The sequence below is a fragment of the Helianthus annuus genome, chromosome 3 (genome assembly GCF_002127325.2).
Source record: "Helianthus annuus cultivar XRQ/B chromosome 3, HanXRQr2.0-SUNRISE, whole genome shotgun sequence".
Classification (NCBI taxonomy): Eukaryota; Viridiplantae; Streptophyta; class Magnoliopsida; order Asterales; family Asteraceae; genus Helianthus; species Helianthus annuus.
This window is the reverse complement of record NC_035435.2, coordinates 164,780,178-164,794,639: the sequence shown is the minus strand read 5'-3', so window position 1 is coordinate 164,794,639 and position 14,462 is coordinate 164,780,178. Positions and strand designations below refer to the sequence as shown.

The 14,462-nt window shown below is 36.0% G+C and overlaps 2 long non-coding RNA genes across 2 annotated transcripts; both read right to left on the bottom strand.

The window, feature by feature from the left end:
* Nucleotides 1–6,373: 6,373 nt before the first annotated feature.
* Nucleotides 6,374–7,958, bottom strand: LOC110928206. The gene is made up of 3 exons (XR_002586210.2): nt 7,811–7,958; nt 7,201–7,254; nt 6,374–6,675 (listed from the first exon to the last, which is right to left on the bottom strand). It is a non-coding gene; the product is annotated as an uncharacterized LOC110928206 (long non-coding RNA).
* Nucleotides 7,959–12,105: 4,147 nt separating this feature from the next.
* On the bottom strand, nt 12,106–13,657 carry LOC110928207. Its single transcript, XR_002586211.2, has 3 exons — nt 13,543–13,657; nt 12,933–12,986; nt 12,106–12,407 (listed from the first exon to the last, which is right to left on the bottom strand). It is a non-coding gene; the product is annotated as an uncharacterized LOC110928207 (long non-coding RNA).
* Between the last annotated feature and the right edge of the window lie 805 nt (nt 13,658–14,462).

Genomic DNA, 14,462 nt, shown 5'->3' with positions numbered 1-14,462 from the left:
TCACTGATATTAAAGTCTATAACTGCTCTAAATTCATCCTTATCTACATCATAGTCTTCTACTAAATTGTCCTCATCAATTAAAAATTTAGAATTGTTATCATCCTCACTTCCCTCCACAGTTCTCTCAGTACCCTAATTAGTTCTATGATTACTTCCCTCATCAGTCCTGTCAACATTTGCCTCATTAGTCCTCTCATCACCTTCCTCATAACTACCCTCATCATCCAAATCATCCTTGTCATCAGCTTTCCGGAACTATTCAGCAATGTGGTCTTGTGTAAGCTCTCTTAAAGCAACATTTGGTTATAAGTCAATAACTTTTTAAGCTTTCTCAACATATACATCTAAGACCTTAGTGATTGGAGCATGCTTTAGCAATCTAAGAACATCATAATCATTGCCTAGTGGTCTTAACCGAAAATCCATTTCTTCTCCTGGTACCCTAAAATGGTATCTCGAATTATTAAAATTAGCTTCCTCATAATGTCACACCCCGATTTCCGGTGGGCCCGGATGGGTATAATCTGATGGTTGGATAACAGTTATCACAATATAATATTATGCAGCAGAAGTATTGGATTAAAATTATTAAAATAAAGCTTGAATGTATAAAAGTATTACAAGCGTTCGATACAAGCCCACAGGCAGGATCCAAATATACAGAGCTTTAGACATCATAGGCCTTAAGCATCAGGAGTGCAAATTCCTTAGCCTTCATTCTAGCCAACCCGTAATCCCAGCCTATAATAAGGTTCGGTAGCTGCTGTTCAATCTTTTGAAAATACGTCAGCCAAAGCTGGTAAATACAATTAACTGACTCTTTGGAAAAATAGTTTTTTGAAAAGAGTTTTATACATATAGATAATTCGTAGGTGATCTTTTAAATACATCTTGGGATTTTTCTTGTTATGAGATTATATACTTGATTCAACCCATTGGGTTGTCCGGATATGGTATCATTAACCAATTGGTAATTATCAAGTAAACGGATTATACCGTATTCATACACTTTAGCGCAATCATGGGCGACTTACTTGTGTAATAACCGCCCAAGAGGCATATTTGTCATCCCAAGTTTACACTAAAATAAGTCAATAGTATTTACCTTTTTGCTAGCTTCCAATCAATAAGACTATATTTGGCAAAGAGCCGCAAGTCTAAGTTTTATTGACTCAAGTCCGATTATCTGGGGGGTACTATAGTCTGGAATGAACAGATTTATTATCTGTTAGAATGTATACGGGCCAAAGGTAATTCCTTTAGACATGACCCGATACTTAAGAATAGATTCGCTAGATTAAGCGTATATCGAATAGAATGTGGTTTAAACCCAACAAGTACTAGGACTTGTATAATATGGGTAAACATTGTACATTCTGGATTTTGAGATCAAAACAGTAAGGTTAAACCCCTTTTTGGTAAACTTATGTAAACTAGTTACGTAAGTCTAACCGTACGCGTATAAGCGATGACGGGTAACCGGATGAGTCATGAACAGGTTCCATATGCCAATACACTTTAAACAAGTTATAAGATCAGTAAGATATCAACTTGTATGCCCGCTAAGGTTTTAAAATCAAATAATGCCTCATAAGGGCGTTTTGGTCATTTAGTGACGTATAAAAGAGACTTGCGTACAATCTAATGTTATGACCATAAAAATTCTGTGAAAACACTTTATTCATGATATAATATCAGTAGGATATCAAACATATGTGTGTTTTATAGTTTAAGACCAAACTATGCACCTTAGGGGCATTTTGGTCATTTCACACATAGTTTCGAAAGCTTAAATTGGGATTCTGAGTTTACAATATGTACCTACTGAAAAAATATTTAAAATTATTTATATAATCAATAGGTAACAAGTCTTGATTTCTAAATATGGTTTAAAACCATATTATGCGCCGAACGACGTTAAAGTCGTTAAATGACGATATGTGCGATGTTTAAGGAAAACTAATGGTATGATCAGGTTTATATGACCAAAATATGTTATTTAATATAATATTTCAGTAGGAAAAAGGTTTTGTATGAACATCATGCTTTAAAACCATTTTGTGTGTTATAAGGGCATTGTCGTCATTTAAGAACACAATACAAGCACTTGTGCATAAACTCAGTTTATAATCTGAATTGATATCCCAAAATATCCTAATTATGATGTTAGATCAGTAGGCAATGATTTTGGTATAAGGAATTATGCTTAAAACCGACCTATGGGCCTAAAGGGCATTTTGGTCACTTTAAAGCACAATTTACGACCTTATATGCAAACTCAGTGTATGATCAGATTTGTAACATCAAAATATGTTAATCATGATAACATATCAGTAATTAAAGCATTTGCAATCTTATTTGTGTCTAAAACCTTATTTTTGCTAAAAAGGGCATAAAGGTCAAAGTATGGCATAAATACGAAAACTTGCATAAAACTCAGATTACTAATACGATCATGTAATATAACCTTATAGGGTTAGGCTACATCATATTACGATCATAACGGAACTTTAAATCAGTAGCATACAAGTCTTATTCGGTTTATAACCAAAAGTCAACATAGAAGTCAAACTACGCGACTTTCGGTTGCGAACCGACCCTAAAACAGGAATTGACGAGCCGAACATGTTTACACATGTTGTAGTAATTATTATTAAGTTGTTTAAGTGATAAAACATATTTTATAACACTCTTAAACTCATATCGCAATTATTTTAAAATCTGACCCGTTGACTTTTAAAATGTCAATACGTTGATTCGTCAATTGACCAAGCAAACGTGATTCTTAGGAGGTGCCCTTTTGAGGGATTAACACCTACCTAATTACGATAACGTAGCCATGTTCGTTTGTGACAACCCGAGGTTTCAAGGTCAGTGTCTCCGGTTTTACGATTTTCTCGTTCTTGTTTTGTCTATCCATCCGACCCGTAACCCTGTTTTACGTGCTAACATAATTGGTAGTTGTTCACTGTGTATATTGTTTGTTTAATTAGGAAACATCGCATGTAACTCGACCCAAACATAACATGTAACGCCAACTAATAAACTGTGGGACTAGGTCCAAATACTGATCCGTAATGTTGTATAGTATCGGCCAAAATCATTGTGTTGCACAATCGGCCCACACCACTGTTTACTAAGCAAACCTTCATCGGCCCAACATGTCATTTGATTTCCTATTGTGACCGGCCCAAACCTCCTATCGATATAATAATATGTTACGTAGAGTGCATATGATTACTTGAGCAGTTGCAAACCCTAGTTACCCTCTAGCAACCGCCGGCAACCCCTACTCTCTCTCGAAGTTTTGTTGCACCCTTGTGAGCATCTAATTCCCGGTAAGCACCTTCACACCGTACATTGTTGATGGTTGTGATATCTTGTCTGTGATCTATTGGGTAATAGAAACTATGATTACATGTTACGTAAATTAGGTTTTGGTATCTTAAGAGTTAAGCCGATGGAGTGGATCATGTGTGTTAACAATCTGATGTTTTATATTCTGGCATGCTCACTATTTGACCGATGATCTTGATGGCCATGTGAATATGATCTTATATATATATATGTGGGAATCAATTAACATGCTGATTGATTATATTATCACATGATAGTCTAGGGGATAGATATATCAGTAGGGTATCGGTCCAATGTAATCAAAGTAATATGGCTATGTGAAATTCATAAATGTTGGTAATCCTACAAAGCCATCAACATAGAAATAAGAAAAGGCAGCCATGTGAAATCTGATCAAATCATGTGGTTACTTTAATAAATTGTCAGTAGGCATTGCATGAATATTAAATATGGAGATGATGCTTTTGTGTGTAATCGAAATTTGGTGTAGATGGCAGCTGAACCTTTTTAACAATATGCATGTTATAATGATTAGTGCACATGGGACTAAGAAGGTTAATAACGAATTAAAGTAGAATTGCATGATTTATTTGATGTGTGGATCACTGCTATGAATATTACACGCATGATTGGGGCTTTTGTTTAGACCGAACTCTTAACAGGTTATGCACATATAGTTTGGGCCACATGTAGCTGCTGAACACACACACACACATATAAATTCCGAATTGTTAGTTCTGGGCCACAAACAAGCCGGTTCGCAGCTGGGCCACGAGTTTTACTGTGCATACCCAGCTGGGCCGGAGTCAATGGAGCAACATAACCGGACTGGGCCAGCAACATTGGGCCGAGCAAGACTGCCAAGGCAGTGATTTCGCCTAATATGTTTGATGTGCAATGTATGTTTAGTCGTGCTAATAATTGTGATATATGTATACCTTATTATTTGAGTCATACATGTTTAATAGCCGGATTGAAGCATGAACGAGCAGGTTATGTATCTATGCATACAATATGCTTGAGTGATTACAAGTTAAGCATTAGGTTAGTGCCGTAGATGCATGAACAAACCGTTGTGAACTGGACTGTATGGGTGCGTTATATGAACAATGAATAGGCTTGATTGAACCTTGAAATGAATTAATTAATTGTTACGCCATACGTGCCATGAGATGAATGATCTATGTCTACAACTTGTTTTAAATAAGTGGATGTTTGTGCATGAGTCTAATTGATATCGGTAACTATGATAGGATCGTTTTGAGCAACTGAAAACATAGCTAGTCTTACCGAGCAAATCAAAGGTGAGTTCACTACACTCGAGCATGCGTCCCAGTGGTTGGGGACAGTCAGTGGGTATCCCGTGGAGGGATAAGTCTTTTGGGTAAAAACGGGTATATTGGTTAATATTCTCACCTATCATTCTTGTAAGTCCCTTATTATGTTACCTGGAGGGTAACAGGTATTAGTTGGTAGCGCTACTTAGGTTTGGAACCCTCACACCGCTCCTATAGAGGACGGATGTGAACTAATGACTCAGTCGGGCCCAGTACTGGATAGGAGTACGTGGGAAAGGGCAGTCATGTATTTTAGGAGCCGTCTTGTTCGGAATTGAGATATTAACAATATTACTTGCATTGGTTATTGAACTGTTATACATACAACTGGTAACAAATGTTTTCTGAAACTGTGAACTCGCCAGCTTGTCTGATACACTTGTTACATACTCGCAGGTCGTTAGGAACTTGGGAACGGGAACTTGCTGGCTGGATGGCGTGAGTGGTCATGGTTGCATTGATGGGTTTAGCTATCAAACATTTATTTATTATGGTTGTTTGGAAAGAACTTACATTATGTTACGTTAACGCTTCCGCTGAACTTGATGGTTTTCGAATTACTTATGTTGGGATTTTATTACTATTGAATGATGAAACTTTTTTTTTAAACTTATGGATTCAATGTAATTGGTGGCTTATTACTAGTGGTCACACGCCTAACAGGGATACTCCCTAAGTGGTAATTTGAGGGTGTGACAGTTTGGTATCAGAGCCACTGGTTATAGTGAACTTGGTTTAAAACGTGTTTATAAAACCAGACTATAACCGAACTGATTCGAAATCGACCATGACACTCAGCTCTAGACTGCAAGGTTCGTCTCTTGTCTACTATTGCACATTATCTCTAACATTTACTATTAGGTAACATTACATGTGACTGCACACTTGGCACAACAGTATGAACTTATATGATGACAACCCACGATACGTGTTTTAGGAGTGCAACTTTTCTTGAACTTTCATGGTTTATGTTGTAGTGTTACCTACTTTATTGCTTGGATTCGGGAACCTTTCTAACGCGAATTGAGTGGAGCTGAGATGAACATGCAAATTGGATTATTATTGTGGGTGCACACATAATAATAATGTGGGTGCATGTGAGTCCCAGTGCAACTTGACAAGCGTAAAAAGGGTTCCGCTATGTCAGTTGATGTTATGCTAGAACGTAGAAATCTGTGGGGATCCTAGTAATGCTTGCCACCTACTTGTAATTGCATGTTGAATCTTTCCTTTTCTCATATATAGAATCATGAGCGGACGCGGCGGACGTAATGGTGGACGTGGTGGAGGCCGCGGTGGTGGACGTGGCCATATTGCTATGACTCAGGCTGAGTTAACCGATCTCATTAACACTCGCGTGGCTGAAGCCTTAGCGGCTTATCAGGCTGGTACGATGTGTACCAAACATTCTTTATCCTTGAGTCGTATGCTTGAGTCTTACCCGTTTGTTTTATGTTCTTTCGTTAATAGGTCAACAGGTGCAACAGAATCCGCACCATCCGCCTATTTGCACGTTTAAAACCTTCATGGATTGTAAGCCGCAGACCTTCAGTGGGACTGAAGGGGCTGTAGGACTCTTGCGCTGGTTTGAAACATCCGTTATTTGCGTCTAGAAGGAATGACATCCAAAAGACGCTAAAAAAACATAAACTTTTAAAATGTACAAATCTTTCGCAATTTAGAAGGTAAAAACGCTATGTCATTAATACATGATTTTAACAAAATTTGGGCATGACCCATCCATAAGACGAGCATATCCCTGTTTTAACCATCAACAAAACAACCAAGTTTACAACCCGTTCAACTAGACACGACTAAGAACCATACATCAAGTGTTAAAAAGTGTAACCACTAACGATGTTACACAAAAACGAGCGTTTGACCCAAAACATTAATACGTAATAGCGGAAGCGCTTGATAACCATAAGGTGTGCATATGCTCGCTCCAAATTGCCAAGTCGCCTAAATTGAGGATTTGCCTACATTCAACATAATAAATAGGTTAGTATTTCGCCACTAACAATTCTAGATAATAAACCCATTCGTTCCATTTTTGGATTATCATCATTCCATTACTTTGCTAACCGTTAAACAGTTCATTACCTGCTTACCTTAAATAGAGGCTAAGCATACTTTGCTTATCATACCCGTTAGGAACGGATACTAGCATCATTGCATCGCTTTCATTCGATTTGTTCACAATGAACAATCATAGTCATTACATTCTTACATCATACCTCAATCCGAGAAAAAAAAAACGGATCGAGTAGACTTTCGTCCATTACATACATAACTTCCCATACCCGGTTCGACTAAAAATACCGAATATGATGCATTAACTTTCGTATTTTAATCATTCCTCAACATCCGCTTATGACGGATCTAACTTTACTTTCAACAATCGGATATCTCAATACTCATGGTTCCAACATAACAATTTAATACATTAGAGAACATTATACATATGACATCATAATAAAAACATAAGGTGTACACTAACGTACCTCGATCTTGATTTCCTTCTTTCTTTGTGCGACTCGAACTCTCCTCCTTTATCCCTATACATTAACATGTTTACATTAAAATCTTTTCATTCCATTTTTACTTGTCACTACTACTTTTGGGATAAAGCATCATAACTCATTATAAATGTTATGTACATACTCAAGACATGATTATCATATATGTGATTCAAGTCAAAAGTGCAGAATTTCTAGTTGAGGCATTTTATCGAACACTTGGCGTGCTTACTACTAACAATGCGTTATGTACAAGTGTTCAATTCATAATCCTACTAGTTCTTATCATAATTCAACAAAAATCATAATTTCACATAGTATTCATCCTTTTAACAACCTATTTATCAAAGATAAAATTCAAGCATGTTTCCATCACAACATTCTAACAATTGTTACTCCTACACATTAAGCATTCATCATCATCATTTCACACAAATGGGGTTTTTCCTACTTAAAACACTAAGATGAGTAATCTCAACATAATCCTTGTTCTATAGTGCTAATCTAACTGAAAATCATTCAATTTCTCATTTAACTTCAAGATTGGGTAAAACCCACTTTCTTCATAATCACCAAATCTCAAAATTCGACTTACCGTTTGTTAAGAAAGGTTAGATGGTCGAGAATTGAGCTTCATGCATCAACTAAACCTTGAAATCCCTTATCAATTGCTGGATTTTTGATCAACTAGGGTTTACCCCCTTTCTTCCTTTCTGGTCGTCGAACTCCAACACACCCAGATGTGTGTTTTTTAGTTTTTGTTATTACTATAACTCATCTTTCCATTTTACCACATTCAACCCCCTTGTAATTTGTAATGGTTTATTTTTAGACTTTTTCCATTCTTTTTCACAAGTTTAGTCCCTCTAATTACTTAGATTGTTTATTTGTCAAATAACCTTCCTTCTAATCAAGTTACTAACATAAACACTTAACTAGGTCAAATATAACAAGACTAGATATTTTAGGTAACATAAATGATTTGCATATTTTGGGGTGTTACAAGTCTACCCCCCTTAAAGGAGGTTTCGTCCCCGAAACCTTTCTCATCCCAAGTAGACCACTTCTACTCTTACTTTTTCATCTATTCATTCACGATGCTTAATAAAACATAGACGCATTCGGGATCTTGGCAAGAGTTTCATTCATGCATAAACGTATTTGTACGCATTGTCCCTCCGTTCTTAATCAAGTAAATTACTTTCATAATCTCATATAAGTCAGAATCTGATCCAGAGCTCTTATTAGTGTCGTTTTCACTTTATAATGCTAGTTCCCAGCATACATCATCACTAGCGGTTCGTTCATTGAAATTTATTCCCAGTGTATACTATTGGTCGTACAAGCTTATGCTTACGGCTTGTTTCTATCTTTCTAAATAAGCGTAACATATTCATACATTTACCAATATAAATAAATCGATTTATTTTATTCCGCACACGAATCATGCACGACATAATTCATTATTGTAATTATAAGCAACCCCATCATCCCATTACTAACGTTCTTCCAATTACTTTCTTGCTCATATGAGGGCTTAGCTTAACATTATACGTATACTGTAGACATTTAATGATTTAGTGGTACTAATACAAAGCTTCCCACTTCCTAATTACTTTTCCATACTTAATACGAGTACAAGGAGTCATTCTACGATTACCACCGTCACTTGAACTAATTACAAGTTTGAGTTTAGCCTTGAATTTAATCCTTCGCACACTTTAATATTAGCTCCTTGCATGAACTACTTATGATAACAACTAGGTATCTTGTGTACGAGCACCATACTAACGTTTAACCAATTCAACTCAAACTTTCATTTAAGGCCTTTAACTCTCCCTCTTAATGACATTCATACCTTCTCACGCTGACCATTACAGGTCAATCACTGTATAGCATACCATAATTATTCTACCATTCATTTTGTTCATACTTACAAATAAATCTACGGATTCTTAATCATTAACTAAGAATTAAACAGCTTACTAACCTCACTTTCAACGTATAAGTCGGTTATCCGTGTGCCGGATCGATCCGCTTCTTTGTACGTACCTTCCGTACCAGAATTAGTCTCATTCATTCATGAAATATGCTCCCACCCACGGGCATCCTTCCACTAGCTTTATTACTATCACCTCACTAGGAATTCCATCATATTTATCTATAAATAAATAGTTAGTACATAACCTTTCATAATTGTGTCCTACAGGGTGTTTGTTTGCCTATTGTTTCTTTCACAATTTTCTTACGTGTATGCTAAAACATATCATACATTCCATTTCTTACATACTGTTCTTTCATTTCTTACATAGTTGAATCAGTTCCTTTAAGAATCATTGGACCCCCTTTTTGCTAGCTTGACCTGACATAAGTGAGATGATTCTCGTGTTTTTCTCGAGCTTCGGTCAATACATGACCATTTCTTAATATACCGTTTCCATTTGTTCGTTCACCGTATTTGGTGTTAATTCACCTACGTTCTCTAACACGTCTCTTACTAATGAGTATCCTACATTACACGTTGTATTCCTTACGTAATACTTCCAATATTTGTAAGTAATTATTATTTACTGACTTCTACAATATAACCTTTTAAGGTCAACCACCACCCATAACTTTTTGCATATAAGTTTTGTAGTACGTGTTGTACATACCTTCAATTCGAACTTACTTACAGAACGTCCTTAGCTAACATCTGGACTAATATCCTTTCCATACCTTTCATTAACATTACCAAGTCCTCATTTATTTATACGTTCCACTTAATTTCAATTATTCTAACACGCGTACATCTTTATGTAAACAAATTCGAAGTGACTGCGAATTCACCTTCTTTCTATTCATGCGTTAATCGACTTTTGTTAGTAGAATTTTCATATAAATGAGACATTTATTATTAGTTATCTCATTTCCAATCCATACAACAAAACTGTCGTCAAGCATAACACGTAAATCACTTAATACATAACACATTAACTCTTTACTTTAACATTTGTGTCTATGGGCCATTCCATGATATCCCTATATTGTTGACTTTTAGATAGTGAACTGTTTTGCTTACACACTTCAAACTTTTGAACATGTAATCATCTAAATATGATAGACCGTAATATTGATACTCTACGTATTTCATACATACAATTTACGTAATCCTCCAAATAATACACCTATATACATTCACCTTCACGTACTATCACATGCTAATGCTTCATGATCCTACGAATAGTAAATATCATTCAAGTTAACTATATAATATAATTCTAACACATCCTTTACTAATAGGTTCGTATGATTCGCATTTAGCACATATTCGTCTCCTAATCATAACAATGCAAATTATTAAATACACATAAGCATCACACCATTCAAGTACAAGGTACAAGCCTCTAATGCCTAATTCTGATTAAAGCATACATTCATCAAAATTTTCATACGAATTCCATGTAACTCACATTCTTCAAATTATTTTCACCACTAATCTTATCATTCTTATATTCATTTATTAACAATTCCGGCTTCTTCACATATCCAAGTACTTTAGTCTATATTTACTTCCTTCATTATTCATTATCATACGTTTCTAACTCCACTTTATACATTCGTCATTCATTTCATGCCATTCCATACGTTACATTCGACCTTTATAAGTTTTGCTTTATCGCCAACGATCTACATAACTTTACATATCTCCTTATATCTTCTAATAACTTGACAGGAACATAAAACGAGCATTTATGAGAAGTATGGGAACTTAAATTATAATTCACAAACTTTCCATACATCATAGTTCATTAGTCCGTATTCACTTCATTCGCATTCTTACATTTTAAACTTTACTCACTTTTTAAACTTTCAGCATTCATTCGTGTCATTCGACACTTTACTTTTGACCTTTACAAATTTCTTTCCTTTGTAACCACTAATTATGGTTACATATATCATGTTAGGCCTTACATGGACCCTAAATAAACGTTGAAGTGGCTTTCGGAAAGTACTATTGGCTAAAACATGAAAAACATGAAAATCTGGCGGACCAGCTTTGCACAACATCATGTTTTTGTTTAATACAAATCATAAGCTTTCCATATAACACATACTTCGGCCTTTGTTTACTACACTTGTAATCGTGCAATTCGAAATCTTGATCATCTAAGTCTCATTATTCACCTTATGTAATTCACATCGTTACTTTTAATTCTTTACGAATTCTTTGTCGTTGTGATCACGGATTGTGATCATAAGTATCTTATCCTTATGTTTATAAGGATCTTATATCATTATCTAAATGTCTTTTAGATCATACGAAAATCCTAATCATGAAAAACAAGCAAAACAACAATTTTTAGCAGATCATATTTCTAACAGCCGTCGGCGACGGCCTTAACTTCCGTCGGCGACGGGTTCTAAAAAGTGGCCGTCGCCCATTTCATCCGTAGACAGCGAGTTAGTGCGTCGGATCAATGGGGGCGTCGGCGACGGCATGGAAGCCCGTCGGCGACGGCTTCTTGATTTGCTAAAACGCTGCTGTGACATTATTTGGCTAATTCAACCATTTTCCGGGTTTGTCTTCAGCCATACGGTCCTTGGAATTCCCGTATGGCCCCCATAAATACTCATCCACGTGCTTAACTTATATATTACATCCCAAACATATTACACCTAATAGTATTTTACCAAAAAACTTAACGTGTTACCTCATTGGCGATCTTGGAGCGAGCACACTTTTGAACGAGCCGTCGGTTTGAGTTCAAGCATCACCTCAAATGCTCGAATCCCTCAAACCTTGGCTCTGATACCAACTTGAAACATCCGTTATTTGCGTCTAGAAGGAATGACATCCAAAAGACGCTAAAAAAACATAAACTTTTAAAATGTACAAATCTTTCGCAATTTAGAAGGTAAAAACGCTATGTCATTAATACATGATTTTAACAAAATTTGGGCATGACCCATCCATAAGACGAGCATATCCCTGTTTTAACCATCAACAAAACAACCAAGTTTACAACCCGTTCAACTAGACACGACTAAGAACCATACATCAAGTGTTAAAAAGTGTAACCACTAACGATGTTACACAAAAACGAGCGTTTGACCCAAAACATTAATACGTAATAGCGGAAGCGCTTGATAACCATAAGGTGTGCATATGCTCGCTCCAAATTGCCAAGTCGCCTAAATTGAGGATTTGCCTACATTCAACATAATAAATAGGTTAGTATTTCGCCACTAACAATTCTAGATAATAAACCCATTCGTTCCATTTTTGGATTATCATCATTCCATTACTTTGCTAACCGTTAAACAGTTCATTACCTGCTTACCTTAAATAGAGGCTAAGCATACTTTGCTTATCATACCCGTTAGGAACGGATACTAGCATCATTGCATCGCTTTCATTCGATTTGTTCACAATGAACAATCATAGTCATTACATTCTTACATCATACCTCAATCCGAGAAAAAAAAAACGGATCGAGTAGACTTTCGTCCATTACATACATAACTTCCCATACCCGGTTCGACTAAAAATACCGAATATGATGCATTAACTTTCGTATTTTAATCATTCCTCAACATCCGCTTATGACGGATCTAACTTTACTTTCAACAATCGGATATCTCAATACTCATGGTTCCAACATAACAATTTAATACATTAGAGAACATTATACATATGACATCATAATAAAAACATAAGGTGTACACTAACGTACCTCGATCTTGATTTCCTTCTTTCTTTGTGCGACTCGAACTCTCCTCCTTTATCCCTATACATTAACATGTTTACATTAAAATCTTTTCATTCCATTTTTACTTGTCACTACTACTTTTGGGATAAAGCATCATAACTCATTATAAATGTTATGTACATACTCAAGACATGATTATCATATATGTGATTCAAGTCAAAAGTGCAGAATTTCTAGTTGAGGCATTTTATCGAACACTTGGCGTGCTTACTACTAACAATGCGTCATGTACAAGTGTTCAATTCATAATCCTACTAGTTCTTATCATAATTCAACAAAAATCATAATTTCACATAGTATTCATCCTTTTAACAACCTATTTATCAAAGATAAAATTCAAGCATGTTTCCATCACAACATTCTAACAATTGTTACTCCTACACATTAAGCATTCATCATCATCATTTCACACAAATGGGGTTTTTCCTACTTAAAACACTAAGATGAGTAATCTCAACATAATCCTTGTTCTATAGTGCTAATCTAACTGAAAATCATTCAATTTCTCATTTAACTTCAAGATTGGGTAAAACCCACTTTCTTCATAATCACCAAATCTCAAAATTCGACTTACCGTTTGTTAAGAAAGGTTAGATGGTCGAGAATTGAGCTTCATGCATCAACTAAACCTTGAAATCCCTTATCAATTGCTGGATTTTTGATCAACTAGGGTTTACCCCCTTTCTTCCTTTCTGGTCGTCGAACTCCAACACACCCAGATGCGTGTTTTTTAGTTTTTGTTATTACTATAACTCATCTTTCCATTTTACCACATTCAACCCCCTTGTAATTTGTAATGGTTTATTTTTAGACTTTTTCCATTCTTTTTCACAAGTTTAGTCCCTCTAATTACTTAGATTGTTTATTTGTCAAATAACCTTCCTTCTAATCAAGTTACTAACATAAACACTTAACTAGGTCAAATATAACAAGACTAGATATTTTAGGTAACATAAATGATTTGCATATTTTGGGGTGTTACATGGTTCGAAAAGGCAGAGTCCGTATTCGTGATGTGTAACTGTCCGGTTGGGGACAGAGTGAAATTTGCTGCGGGTACACTCGAAGATGGTGCCCTGACCTGGTGGAATGCCCAGGTTCAGCTGTTAGGCATCGAGGTGGCGAACGCCACTACGTGGGACGACTTTAAAGAGTTGATGAGGGAGGAATATTGTCCTCGTGATGAAATACAGAAATTAGAAAACGAGTATTATGATCTGAAAATGGTGGGATCTGAGATTGAAGCATACGTGAAGCGGTCGTATGAGTTGGCTGACTTGTGCCCGAATTTGTCTCGACCTATGCCTCGAAGAATTGAGTTGTTTATCAAGGGATTACCTCCACGGGTGAAGGGTTTGGTTACTGCGGCAAACCTTAATAACTTAACTCAGATTGTCCGTTTGGCTCACAAGATCGTTGATCAAGAGGTGGAGAGCAATTCACTACCACCACATATTTCTAGTACTACTACAGCTGCTGCTACTTCCACTGCAC